Below are 10,834 nucleotides of genomic sequence, written 5' to 3'. Positions count from 1 at the left end.
AGCATATGTGATGCTTCACACCCATAGTCCCTTCTCTGCAAAGAAGTTGGGGGAGCTCCTTGTTTCACTTCTTTGAAGTGAACTTTAAAGTCAGCACTGGGGATACAAAGATATCAAGCAACGCAGTCCATGTCCCAAAGGATTTACATTCTCCTAGGATGAATATGATATGGATACAAATAAATATAATACAAGGTAGATTGTGATGGAAGCCAAGGAGACGTAGAAAATGTGCTTTTTGAAAAGGAAAAAAAATGCTTTACCTGTGGGATTCAAGAATAGCTTTATGAAGGAGGTAATACCTAGGTTGATTCTTGATAGATGGAAGGAGATTCTAAAGGATCAAGGTGAGGAGTTAATGCATTTTTGGAGGGGAGATAGTTCAGGCAAAGGTGTAGGGATGGGAGCCAATAGTTTGGGGAACAGTATTTGTTTGAAATATAAAGTGTTTTGGAAAAGATGAAATTAAGTCTGGAAAGGTAAGTGGGAGTCATATTGTAGAGGGATTTAAATAGTAGACTGAAAGGTCTGTATTTTATCCTAGAGGCAAAAGATTTTTAAGTAAGAGAGTCACATGTTCATCTATGTGTCTTAGGAATATTAACTGGGTGACTTCCTAGAAGATAGATTGGAGAGGGGAGGAATGGAAGCAAGGAGACCACTTATGAAGCTATTCCAACGGTCCAGGTAAGAGGCAATGAGGATTTGAATGAGGGTAGAGGCAGTATGAATAAAATGATTGAGAAAGATTTGAGAGAAATGAAGACATGATACATAAGGCTTGAGATGAAATGATTGTGAGTGGGTAAAGGAAGGAAAGAATAAAAGGTGAGTGACCCTTTTGTTCTTGCCTATAAGGCTGGGAGGACAGTGAAATGATAAACAGGAGGGATATTGTGGGAAGAGCTATGTTATATATATGTTATATATGTTATTTTGGATGGGCCATGTTTGAGGTGCCAGAGGAATCAGAGGCTGTTGGAGACATAGATCAGGAGCCCAATGGGGATTTTGATGATAGATGTATCATTTTGGAGTAATACTATGTGCCATAGTGGATAGAGTAGCAGGTCTGGAGTCAAGGAGACACATCTTCATGAGCTCAAATCTGGCCGCAGAAACTTATTAGTGTGACCCTGAACAAGTCACTTAATCCTGTTTGCCTCAGTTTCCTCATATGGAAAATGGGCTGGAGAAGGAAATGACAGCACACAATCTTTGCCAAGAGAGCCCCAAAGGGAGTTGCAAAGAGTTGAACATGATTGAAACAACTCAACATCAACAAAATGTCCATTTTTGAGTCATTTACATATAGATGACCAAGAAGCCCATGGGAATAGCTGAGATCCCCAAGACAGCAAGGATAGTAAGAGGAGAGGAGACATCTGTGGAGGGACATTGTCCCCCAGTGTGCAGGTAGAGAAGAATAAATCAGTAAAGGATGTCAAAACATGTTTAGACAGATAAAAGGAGACCTAGAAAAGAGCAGGGTCAAAAACCAGGGAGGAGAGAATGTGTAGAACAGGTTTCTTAGGTTTCTTTTGTATCTTGATGACTTTGGCAGTCTGGTGAAGGACCCCTTTCTCTGAATAATGTTTTGAAATGTGTAAAACACACAATTACAAACGATAACAATTATGTTGAAATAAAGATATAATTTTTCCATCCATGTTCATATCCATGATCTATTCATAGACTCTGTTGAGTTCTGTTGCCCCTCTTCTTGCTCTAAACAATAAGGGAAGTGTCAAAGAAGAAGGATGCTGCATAAAGATCAAGAAAGATGAGGACTGAGATCCCCTGAAGCTGAATCATGAAAAAGCTGAGATAGCCCCCTGAGATTAGGAGCTAAAAGAGCGTAGGGACTCTTCCTCCAAAAGGAAAGTCACCATATAGCAGCTGAAGGATGGAAAGCAATAAAGGAGTAGAGAGCAGCAAAGGATCTATAAAGAGCAACTCAACTAAGGAGAACCAGAAGATGGTAGCAGAGAGCAGCTCAGGATCCTGGGAGAGCAGCCCAGCATCATCGAGAAAAGTCATTTGTCAATAGAGGAAAATAGTCTAGTCAGTTGATGACATCAAGACAATAATGACTGCAGTTGTAGTAGGATGAGTTTCCTTGGCTTCCCCATATCTGTGCCCTTTTCTACATGCTCTGTCTTCCACCAAAAATACACGATTGTGGAAAAGTGTAATTCCCTGTAGAGGGGAGTGGAAAGAGGACTTTCTCTCATCGTTAATTTTCCCGGGTTCCATTAATGTGTCTTCTGCTTTGAAATAACTTGTCTTTTACTTGGTCCATTGTAAATCTTTTGGAGAACTCAGAGATTTCTATTCAATACAGTCTAAAAGAAATTAACCTTTACTTGGTAGGCTTTAATTAAACAAAAACCTTAGGGCTTAACTTTAAAAACGAGTGAGACCATAGAGAGACAAGGATGAGAGGGACTCCACTGAATAGGGGGTACACCTATGGTTTAGTCAATGGGGGAGTCAGGGGTTCAAGCGAAATGATCTTAAGGCTACTGTTAATCATGGGAGTGGCCACAATATCTCAGTAATACCAGTTTTTTATTGCTCCCATTTCAACTTGGATATTGTCCGTCGTTGGGACAATGGAGTTGTCCCACACAAGGGACGTAGAGAAGGAGTGCGGGTTACCAGATAGAAGGTGCTGGCGGGTCTAGAGCAGTAACAAGAAAGTTTATATTCCCCAAACTAGAGGCTTGTCCAACCACCACACCACCTCCTAAGACCATATGATTCTGAACAGAAGTTTACCCAGAATGTTATACTGAGGTCATCTCCTCCATTAGAATGTAGGCTCCTTGAGGGCAGGGAAAGTCTCCTTTTGATCTTTGGGTCTCCAAGGCCTAGCAGAGCTCCTGACATAGAGTAAACTCTTAGCGAATGTCTGCCCACTTGCTTGCCTGAACCCTGGCTTTCCTTTTGCACCATTAAGGAGACTACAAAGCGAAGGGAAGAATTTTCATCTGCTTGGCAGCCTTCCCCAAGAGACATCTGGGAAAGACTCCAAGGAGCAGATGGTGCTCCGTCCACCACTCAGGCGGTGAGGTACAAAGTGGCTGTGTTCCCTACATGCTGGAGAATTAGAGAAATTGAAGGGGAATTCAATTATAACTCCCCTGGAGATGGAGGAGATTTGTACCCCTTTGTTCATGGGTGCAGAGAAGTTTTTTTTTTTTTTTTGCCATTTGGTTCCTTTCTTTGCTATTTATACTGTTTTGTGTTTAATCAAATGCTTTGCTATAAGGGTTTATGTGAATTTGCCTAGCAATAGAGTAATAATGCACCAAGTGGGGGCTTAAGCCACGGGCTGAATAGTTACCACTCCAAAACAGCCTTGCTAAACCTGAGAGGGATACTCATTTGGGCCAATAGTAGGATAATCTCTTAGATCACTGGACACAACTAAATGGAGCGCCTGGATGTTATTTGAACCACAATTAAGACAGTACAGAATCTCTGGAGCATGTGCTTTGTCTGGGTCTATAATGAGTCCATTAAGTTCTCAGAGATGTCTTGGTCCATAATAACCAGGGATGCAACAGTTTTATATTATGAATTAGAAACACATGGGTCGTGGGGATGGCGAGGAGTTACCAGGCTAGGCCAGGCCAGGAATGGCAGAAGAAATGGTACTTCATTTCCTTACAGTTTTCTAAAGCATGATGAAATGGAATGAATGATGGGAGCAGAGTCAAGATCTAAGTTTGAATCAAAGAAACCTTTGGGGAAATGGAGCCTAACTTCTTTTACAGTTTAGGAAACTGAGGCTGAGAGGATAAGGGCACACACGTTGTTAATGGAAGAGATGGGATTTCAGTCCAGGTCCTTTGATTGTAACTCTAGCACTCTTTCTTTTACACAGTATTGTACAGATGTTATTGATTGTTTTGACTTAAGAAAATGCTAATAACATAGAATAAACTTAAAAGAGTATTCTGTATACAATTTTTTTATCCCAGATTGCTGAAACAAACATTCCAGGCTGTTTATTAGGCAATACCTAACTGGCCACAGAGGAGGTAACCCCCCTTCCCCAAAAGAATAAATACAAAGGAAGAACCAAATTTGGTAGACACTAGGGAATCTGTGAAATGCTTAAAATCCAAGTAGGCTGAAGAAATCAAGAAACCCAGATGTCAGAGGAGAGATTCAAGTTGACATCCAAGCTGTATCAGGAACAGATTACAAGGAGAACTAAGATTTGTCTTGATCAGCCTATCTCTCCAAAGCCTTGATCTCTTTTAGGAAGTTTTTGAAGTTCCCTTTCTCCCATGCCTACATGGTCACCTCACAGTTAATTTCAATCACTTTGCTTCAGGTTTAATTCCTGCTTGGTTTTCACTGGAGTTGGCCAAAGTGAATCCCAAGTATAGGGGGATTCCCACCAATATAGGGGGACTTATTAAAGCCTGAATCAAACCCAGCAGACGGTTTTCTTGTGCAAGGGGTAGAAATCTGTCCTGTTCACAATAGGCCAAAGCCAGATTCCCTTCTCCTCTTAACAGTCCCCTACTAGCTAGAGAAGCACCATATGCTGGATGCCTGAAAGCCGCCCCCCCCCCATCTCTCCCAAGTACATTCTGTACTGGGGACAAAAGATATTCGAATTGGGGAAGCTGAAATGATGCCCCAGTAGAATCTGAAGTCCTTTAGCAAGTATGATCCCTTCAAGGATCTGACTGGTAAGGGTCTAATTGACCAGGGAACAACTTGTCCTGTAAATAGCTGAGAGCCAGGATTGCATGAGGTAGAGGCAAGAAGGTTGTGTATTCCAGGCATGAAGAACTGTCAGTACAAATGCAAGAAGACAAGAGATGGAGGGTCATGAGTGAGGAAGCATAAGATGGCCAACTTTTTAATCTGTTGTCTATTACAGATATTTAAAACTGCAAATAATTTTTTTGAGAGGGTGATATTCAATTGCCTAGATTGAGACACATTTCTTAATTTCAATTAATTTTGGGTAAAGGAGTTTAAATCTTTAAATTAAATATATATTTCTATATGTAGTTTGCCAATATCGGACTGACTATTTTTGCATCAATATTCATTACTGAAACATTATAATGAAATGGGCCTAGAATTTTCTTTTTCTGTTTTATCTCTATCAGGTTTGGGCACCAGAACCATCAATTGTTCTTATAAAAATTATGTAGCATATTGTCTTTATCTTTTAAAAACAAAATCATATTCTTTAGTCATATGATAAGATTAACTTGTGAATCCCTTTATTGCGGTGCCTTTTTATGACATGATTTTTAAAAAGTCAATTTAATTGTTCCTTCTGAATTTAACTATTTTGCAACTCTTGTGAATTTGAGTTTAGGTATACTATGCTTTAAAAACTATCCATCTATTTTCTTTCTTTTTTTTTTTTTTTTTTTTTTTTTGAGGCTGAGGTTAAGTGATTTGCCCAGGGTCACACAGCTAGGAAGTGTTAAGTGTCTGAGAGCAGATTTGAACTTGGGTCCTCCTGAATTCAAGGCTGGTGCTCTATCCACTGAGCCACCTAGCTGCCCCCTATCCATCTATTTTCAATTTTCAGTACTGTTGAGATATACTTGTATTTAGTGCTCTCAAATGATTTTGATTTCTTTTGCATTAACTGTGATTTTGTATTTTTCACGACTGATTTTAGTAATCTCATTATTCTTTCCCTGTTTCAATTAAATCAAGTTTAACAAAACTAACCCTGGCTTTGTTTAGCAATTCAAATGTTTTATTCTCTATCTTATTGATTGTCTTTTGGGGACTATTTTTTGTTGTTGCTTTTGGAATATTAATTTGTATTCTTGCCTTTTTAAACTGCAAACTTATTAATTTTATCTTTTCTCCTCTTGTTAGTATGAACATTTAGGGTTATAAATTTGCCTTTGAGTATTGTTTTGGTTGAATTACATAGATTTTGATATGTTTAATTATGGAGTTATTATCTTGAGGTACCTGTTATTGTTTCTACAATTTGTTTTTTTTAGGCAGGAAATTATCCAATAAGTTACTTTAATATTTCCATGAAAGTCTAAATTTTTTTGATTATATTTTCATTGATTATTTTTAACCTATTGGTATTATTATTCTTAAATATAGAGTTTTAAATTTCTGCCTTTCTAAAGCTGGAATTTTTCTATCCAGAACACAAATTTTTTTTCTTTTTATGAGCAAGGTTTCAGATCCAAAAAAAAATTTGGTGTATTTCTTTCTCTTTCTATTTTTCAAAAGACTCAGGATGTAAATCTGAAGGACATTAGAGGTCCTTGGTAGAGTAGAGGATCCTTGGGAAAATAAAGATAATTGTCTTGGTAATCATTTTAACGGTAATAGATCTTGCAACAGAAAAACCCAAAAGCTACTTAATTTTTTTTTAATGAAAAAATTCACACAGATGTTAAAAGGGACAGGATTTGAACTTTTGTCTTCTGATTTCAGAATTACTACTCTTCTTATTGAACTGTGGGGTATGGTAAGTTCTTTGTGGATTTTCTTTGCTGGAATAAATAAATCTCCTATACTTGGATATTATGAGAGCTGAGAGTCAATGAGCTGTAGATTTTTAGATAGGAACGACATTCTGCTATTCTGGGTAGGGCTCTGGATGAAGACATGAGTCAAAGAGAATTTCCTAAGATTGAAGCTAACCCATTTTAACCCAGAGCTCTAGTTCTGGTTTGTGGGTTCCAGATATATTTGCATTTTGGGACATTAGGTGAGTTCACAGAATCACAGAATTTCAAAAAGAAAAAAATTTAGTGATAAACAAGTCCAACTAACACAAAATAAGTTCTCATCATAAGGAATCTGACAATGATCTTCAGGTTGTACTTTGGAGTAGTTCTAAATAGCAGAAAGTTTTTTTTTTCCCTGAAATAACTAAATTTGCCTCTTTGCAACTTCCACTTATAGGTATTGATGCAACCCTCTGGAACTAAACTATACTACTATAATTGCTCTTTCACTTGGCAGTCCTCTAATATTCAAACACAGTTTTCCTGTTTTCTTTCCTAAGCCTTCTCTGTCTTGACCATGTACCTCTCCCTCCATCCCCACCCTGATTCTTTCAACTATTCCTCCAATGATATGAATGAAGGTCTCACCACCCTAGCTGCCCTCTTCTAGATGTTCTCTAGGTTATCAATAACTTTCTTAAATTGTGTTATCAAAAACTGAACAGAAAAACAGAGATGTGATCTGTTTCCTCTTCCCCATTTCTTCATGTGCTTCACAGTATCATTCTATGATTTAACAGATTTAGTGACTAGTTGATAGCAATGACAAAACCTCTACTTTTCAAAGTTCTTAGATCCAGGTGTTTTAAAGCCTGTTTGAAAATTTCTTTCTTTGAGTCTCTAATGCTTCTAAACCATTTATAGGCTTTTAGTTTATTCCTGCTATTTCTAGAACCCAAATTTTGTTCTGAAGCTTTGGTCTTTCTCCAGAAATTGTTCAAAGATACCTTGCCTTTAAATATTTTGTTTCCAGAAAAAGCATGTAGCTTTGGTGAGAAATTTCTTCTGTGATCTATTTCTAAACTCTTCAATTTCAGATAGTCTGTATTCCAATTTTTTCTTGTTCATTTCTGGTTTTTAAATAAAATTCTTTGAGGTAAAAAATTAAGTGATTTTTTAAAAGTTATCATTTTCATTTCATTTTAGATAATAATTATATATTCTAGACACTGTGGTAACCACTTTACAATTATTATCTAATATGATCCTAACAACAACTCTCAATCGATTGACTCGATCAATAAACATATATTAAGCACCTTCAATGTGCCAGGCATTGTGCTAAGCACTGGAGATAATAAAAGAGAAAAAAGTCAATCCCTGTCCTCAAGGAGCTTACAATCAAATGGAGAAGACAATATGTAAACAAATACATACAAAACAAGTTATAACAGGATAAATGTTGTTATTGTCATTGAGTCATATCTGACTCTTCACGACCCCATCTGGGCTTTTCTTGGCAGAGATACTGGAGTTGTTGGCCATTTCTTTCTCTAGCTCATTTTACAAATGAAGAATTGAGGCAAACAGGATTAAGTGACTTGCCCAAGGTCACACAAGTAATAAGGGTCTGAGGCCATATTTGAACTCAGGAAGATGAGTCTTTCTGACTCTAGGTCTGGTGTTCTAATCACTCAATCAACTATCTATTAAAAAATTAGAAAATAATTAACAGGAGGAAGGCACTGGAATTAGGAGGGATTGGGGGAAAATCTTCCTATAGAAGATGAGAGTTTATTCTGAGACTTAAAGAAAGTCAGGGAGGTCAGTCATTGGAGCAGAGGTGAGTGTTCCAGATTTGGGAAAAGATGAGGAAGAAGGGAAGAAAAGGAAAGAAAGGGGAAGAGGAGGCGCTAGAGAGAATGCCTGGAGCTGAGAGAAGAAATGTCTTATTTGTCCAACAACCTGGAGGCCAACGTCAGTGGATGAAAGTGTACCTGTTGGAGAATAAGGTATAAGAATCTTGGAGAGACAAGAGAGAGCGAGGCTATGAAAAGCTTTAAATGTCAAACAGAACTTTTTGTATTTTCTCCTGGAGACAATTGTAGTAGTTTATTGAGTAGGAGTGAGTGACAGACATGATTGGACCTGAACTTTAGGAAAATCATGTGTTATTCCCATTTTATAGATGAGGAAATTGAGGTAAACAGAATAAGTGACTTGCTTTGTGTCACACAGAGCTTGTAAGTGTCTGAGGTCAGATTTAAACACATCTCCAGATCTGCTACTCTACTCACTGTGCCACCTACTTGCTGTTTTTCCAAGTAAGCATTTTGGGAATCTTCTGTATTTGCAATACATCCTTCATTTTGAGTATTTCTGGGAAAGTTATTTGTGCAATTCTCAATCCAGATATGGTACTCTATTATTATTTTTCCACATTTTTTTGGAAGCCTGATCCTTCTCAGATTCCCTTTCCTTAATGTGTTCTGATCAGCACTTTCATGTATCACTCCCCAGTGTTCTCCAGCTGTTTTATTTTTTCTGAACTTGGTTTTGTTTTCCATTTCTAATGCTTTTTTTTTGCCATTGGGTATTCTAATGTAATAATTCTGCTTTTCATTATTTCCACTGGTGTTTTTATGTTTTCAGTATTGATTTCTAAACTGAGTTCCATCATCATCTTGTCCTAAGATTCTGTTGCCATTGGCTTTGATTTTATTTCCACTAATTCCATTTCTTCATTTAATTACTTCAGTATGTTTATTAATTTTATTGTATTTATTTAGCAAGTTTTTGTTGGTCTCAGATGCTTCTGTTAATGCTGTTTTAAAACATCTTTCCTTTGATGTTTTCGATTTATGTTGACGTAATCCAAAATACAATTTTATTTCCCTAGATTCCTTTTTTAAAAATTATTCATTATTTTTAGGTTTGTTTTTAACTTAATTTGAAAGATTGGGGGGGGGGGAGTTTTGTTTCTTGTTTAGCATTTCCATTGCCATTTGGAGAAGGATATAAAGAAGGGAATCTCTTTTGTGACAAGACATCCTAACGTCTTCCTGGAAATCCTAATACCATTGTCTTCAGTGCGATTCTTCCAACTCAGGCCACCCACTTGTCAAAATTCATTGATTGATTCTAACTATGATGAAGATTTTTTCCTCATTTTTCTCATTTATCTAATCCTAATGTAGCCTCATGTTGGCCAAAAATCTGCTCTCTGGATTCCACACCACTGAGGAATCTGGTTCCATTTAATCTTATCTTGACTTTGGCTTCCTTTCTCCTCCTTCAGTTCATAATTAAAACTAATGCTTAGCATAGTGCCTGGCACATGGCAAACACTTAATAAATACTTGTTGACTTGACCTGACTCCCATTTATATTTTGCTTTATGTCATAATATGTGTTTTATGTATTATCACGTTTGATGCTCATACCAACCCTATGACTTAGATGGTATTATTAGCCCCATTTTACAGATGAGAAAACTGAATCTGGGAGGGTTTGAGAAATGTAACAGGTAGGCTCTCCCAGTTAGTGAGTGGTTGAGGCAGCTTTTAAACTTAGATCATCTTGATTCTGAGTCTGGCACTATAACTAGTGGCTAAGCAATAGTCAATATATATAATTACCACCTCCTTTTCTGAATCCTTTCCTCACATCATGCCTTTGGAGATGAACAATATCAAGTAGCACCTTAATTCTTTTTTTTTTCTTAATAAACCAATTTTCAATTAATGCCTTTTGTTTTTTTTTTTTTTTTACGTTATTACATTTAGTCCCAGTATCCTTCCTTATTCTCCTTCCAGAAAACCATCCCTTATATAAAATCTTTAATTTTAATTTTCCCCCAATTACATGTAAAAACAAAATTTCTCATTTAATAGCATTTTATTTTTCCAATTTCATGTAAAGATAGTTTTCAATATGCACTTTTATAGTATTTTAAGTTCCAAATTGATTGTCCCTCCATCTTTACTCTCCCTACTCCCTAATACAGCAAACAATCTGATATAAGTACAATTATGTTAATCATATTTCCACATGAATAATGTTGTGTAAGAAGAATAAAAATAAAAGGGGAAACCACAAGAAAGAGGAAAAAAACAAAAAAGTGGAAACATTGGGCTTTGATCAGCATTAAGACCCTATAGATTTTTCTTGGGTTGTAGACAGTATTTTCCATCACGAATCTTTTGAAATTTTCTTGGATACTTGTGTTACTGAGAAGAGCTCAGTCTATCATAATTGATCATCGCACAATGTTGATGTTATTGTATACAATGTTCTCCTGGTTCTGCTTACTTTACTCAGCATCAGTTCATGTAAGTCTTTCCAGGCTTTTCTAAAATCTG

The 10,834-nt window shown here is 36.8% G+C and overlaps 2 long non-coding RNA genes across 2 annotated transcripts in view; one reads left to right on the top strand and one right to left on the bottom strand.

Moving 5' to 3' along the window:
* Positions 1 to 10,834, bottom strand: part of LOC141553778 (uncharacterized) — a 46,446-nt gene that overhangs the window by 24,359 nt on the left and 11,253 nt on the right. The gene's annotated exons all lie outside the window — the stretch shown is intronic.
* LOC141553777 (uncharacterized) overlaps positions 1 to 10,834 on the top strand; it is a 45,464-nt gene that overhangs the window by 31,904 nt on the left and 2,726 nt on the right. The window contains exon 2 of the long non-coding RNA XR_012485639.1: positions 596 to 687. This is a non-coding gene — a long non-coding RNA (uncharacterized LOC141553777). The remainder of the gene's footprint in view (positions 1 to 595; positions 688 to 10,834) is intronic.

Source organism: Sminthopsis crassicaudata, chromosome 2, assembly GCF_048593235.1.
Source record: "Sminthopsis crassicaudata isolate SCR6 chromosome 2, ASM4859323v1, whole genome shotgun sequence".
NCBI lineage: Eukaryota > Metazoa > Chordata > Mammalia > Dasyuromorphia > Dasyuridae > Sminthopsis > Sminthopsis crassicaudata.
The sequence above is the reverse complement of the archived record's forward strand: the minus strand, read 5'-3'. Positions and strand labels throughout refer to the sequence as shown.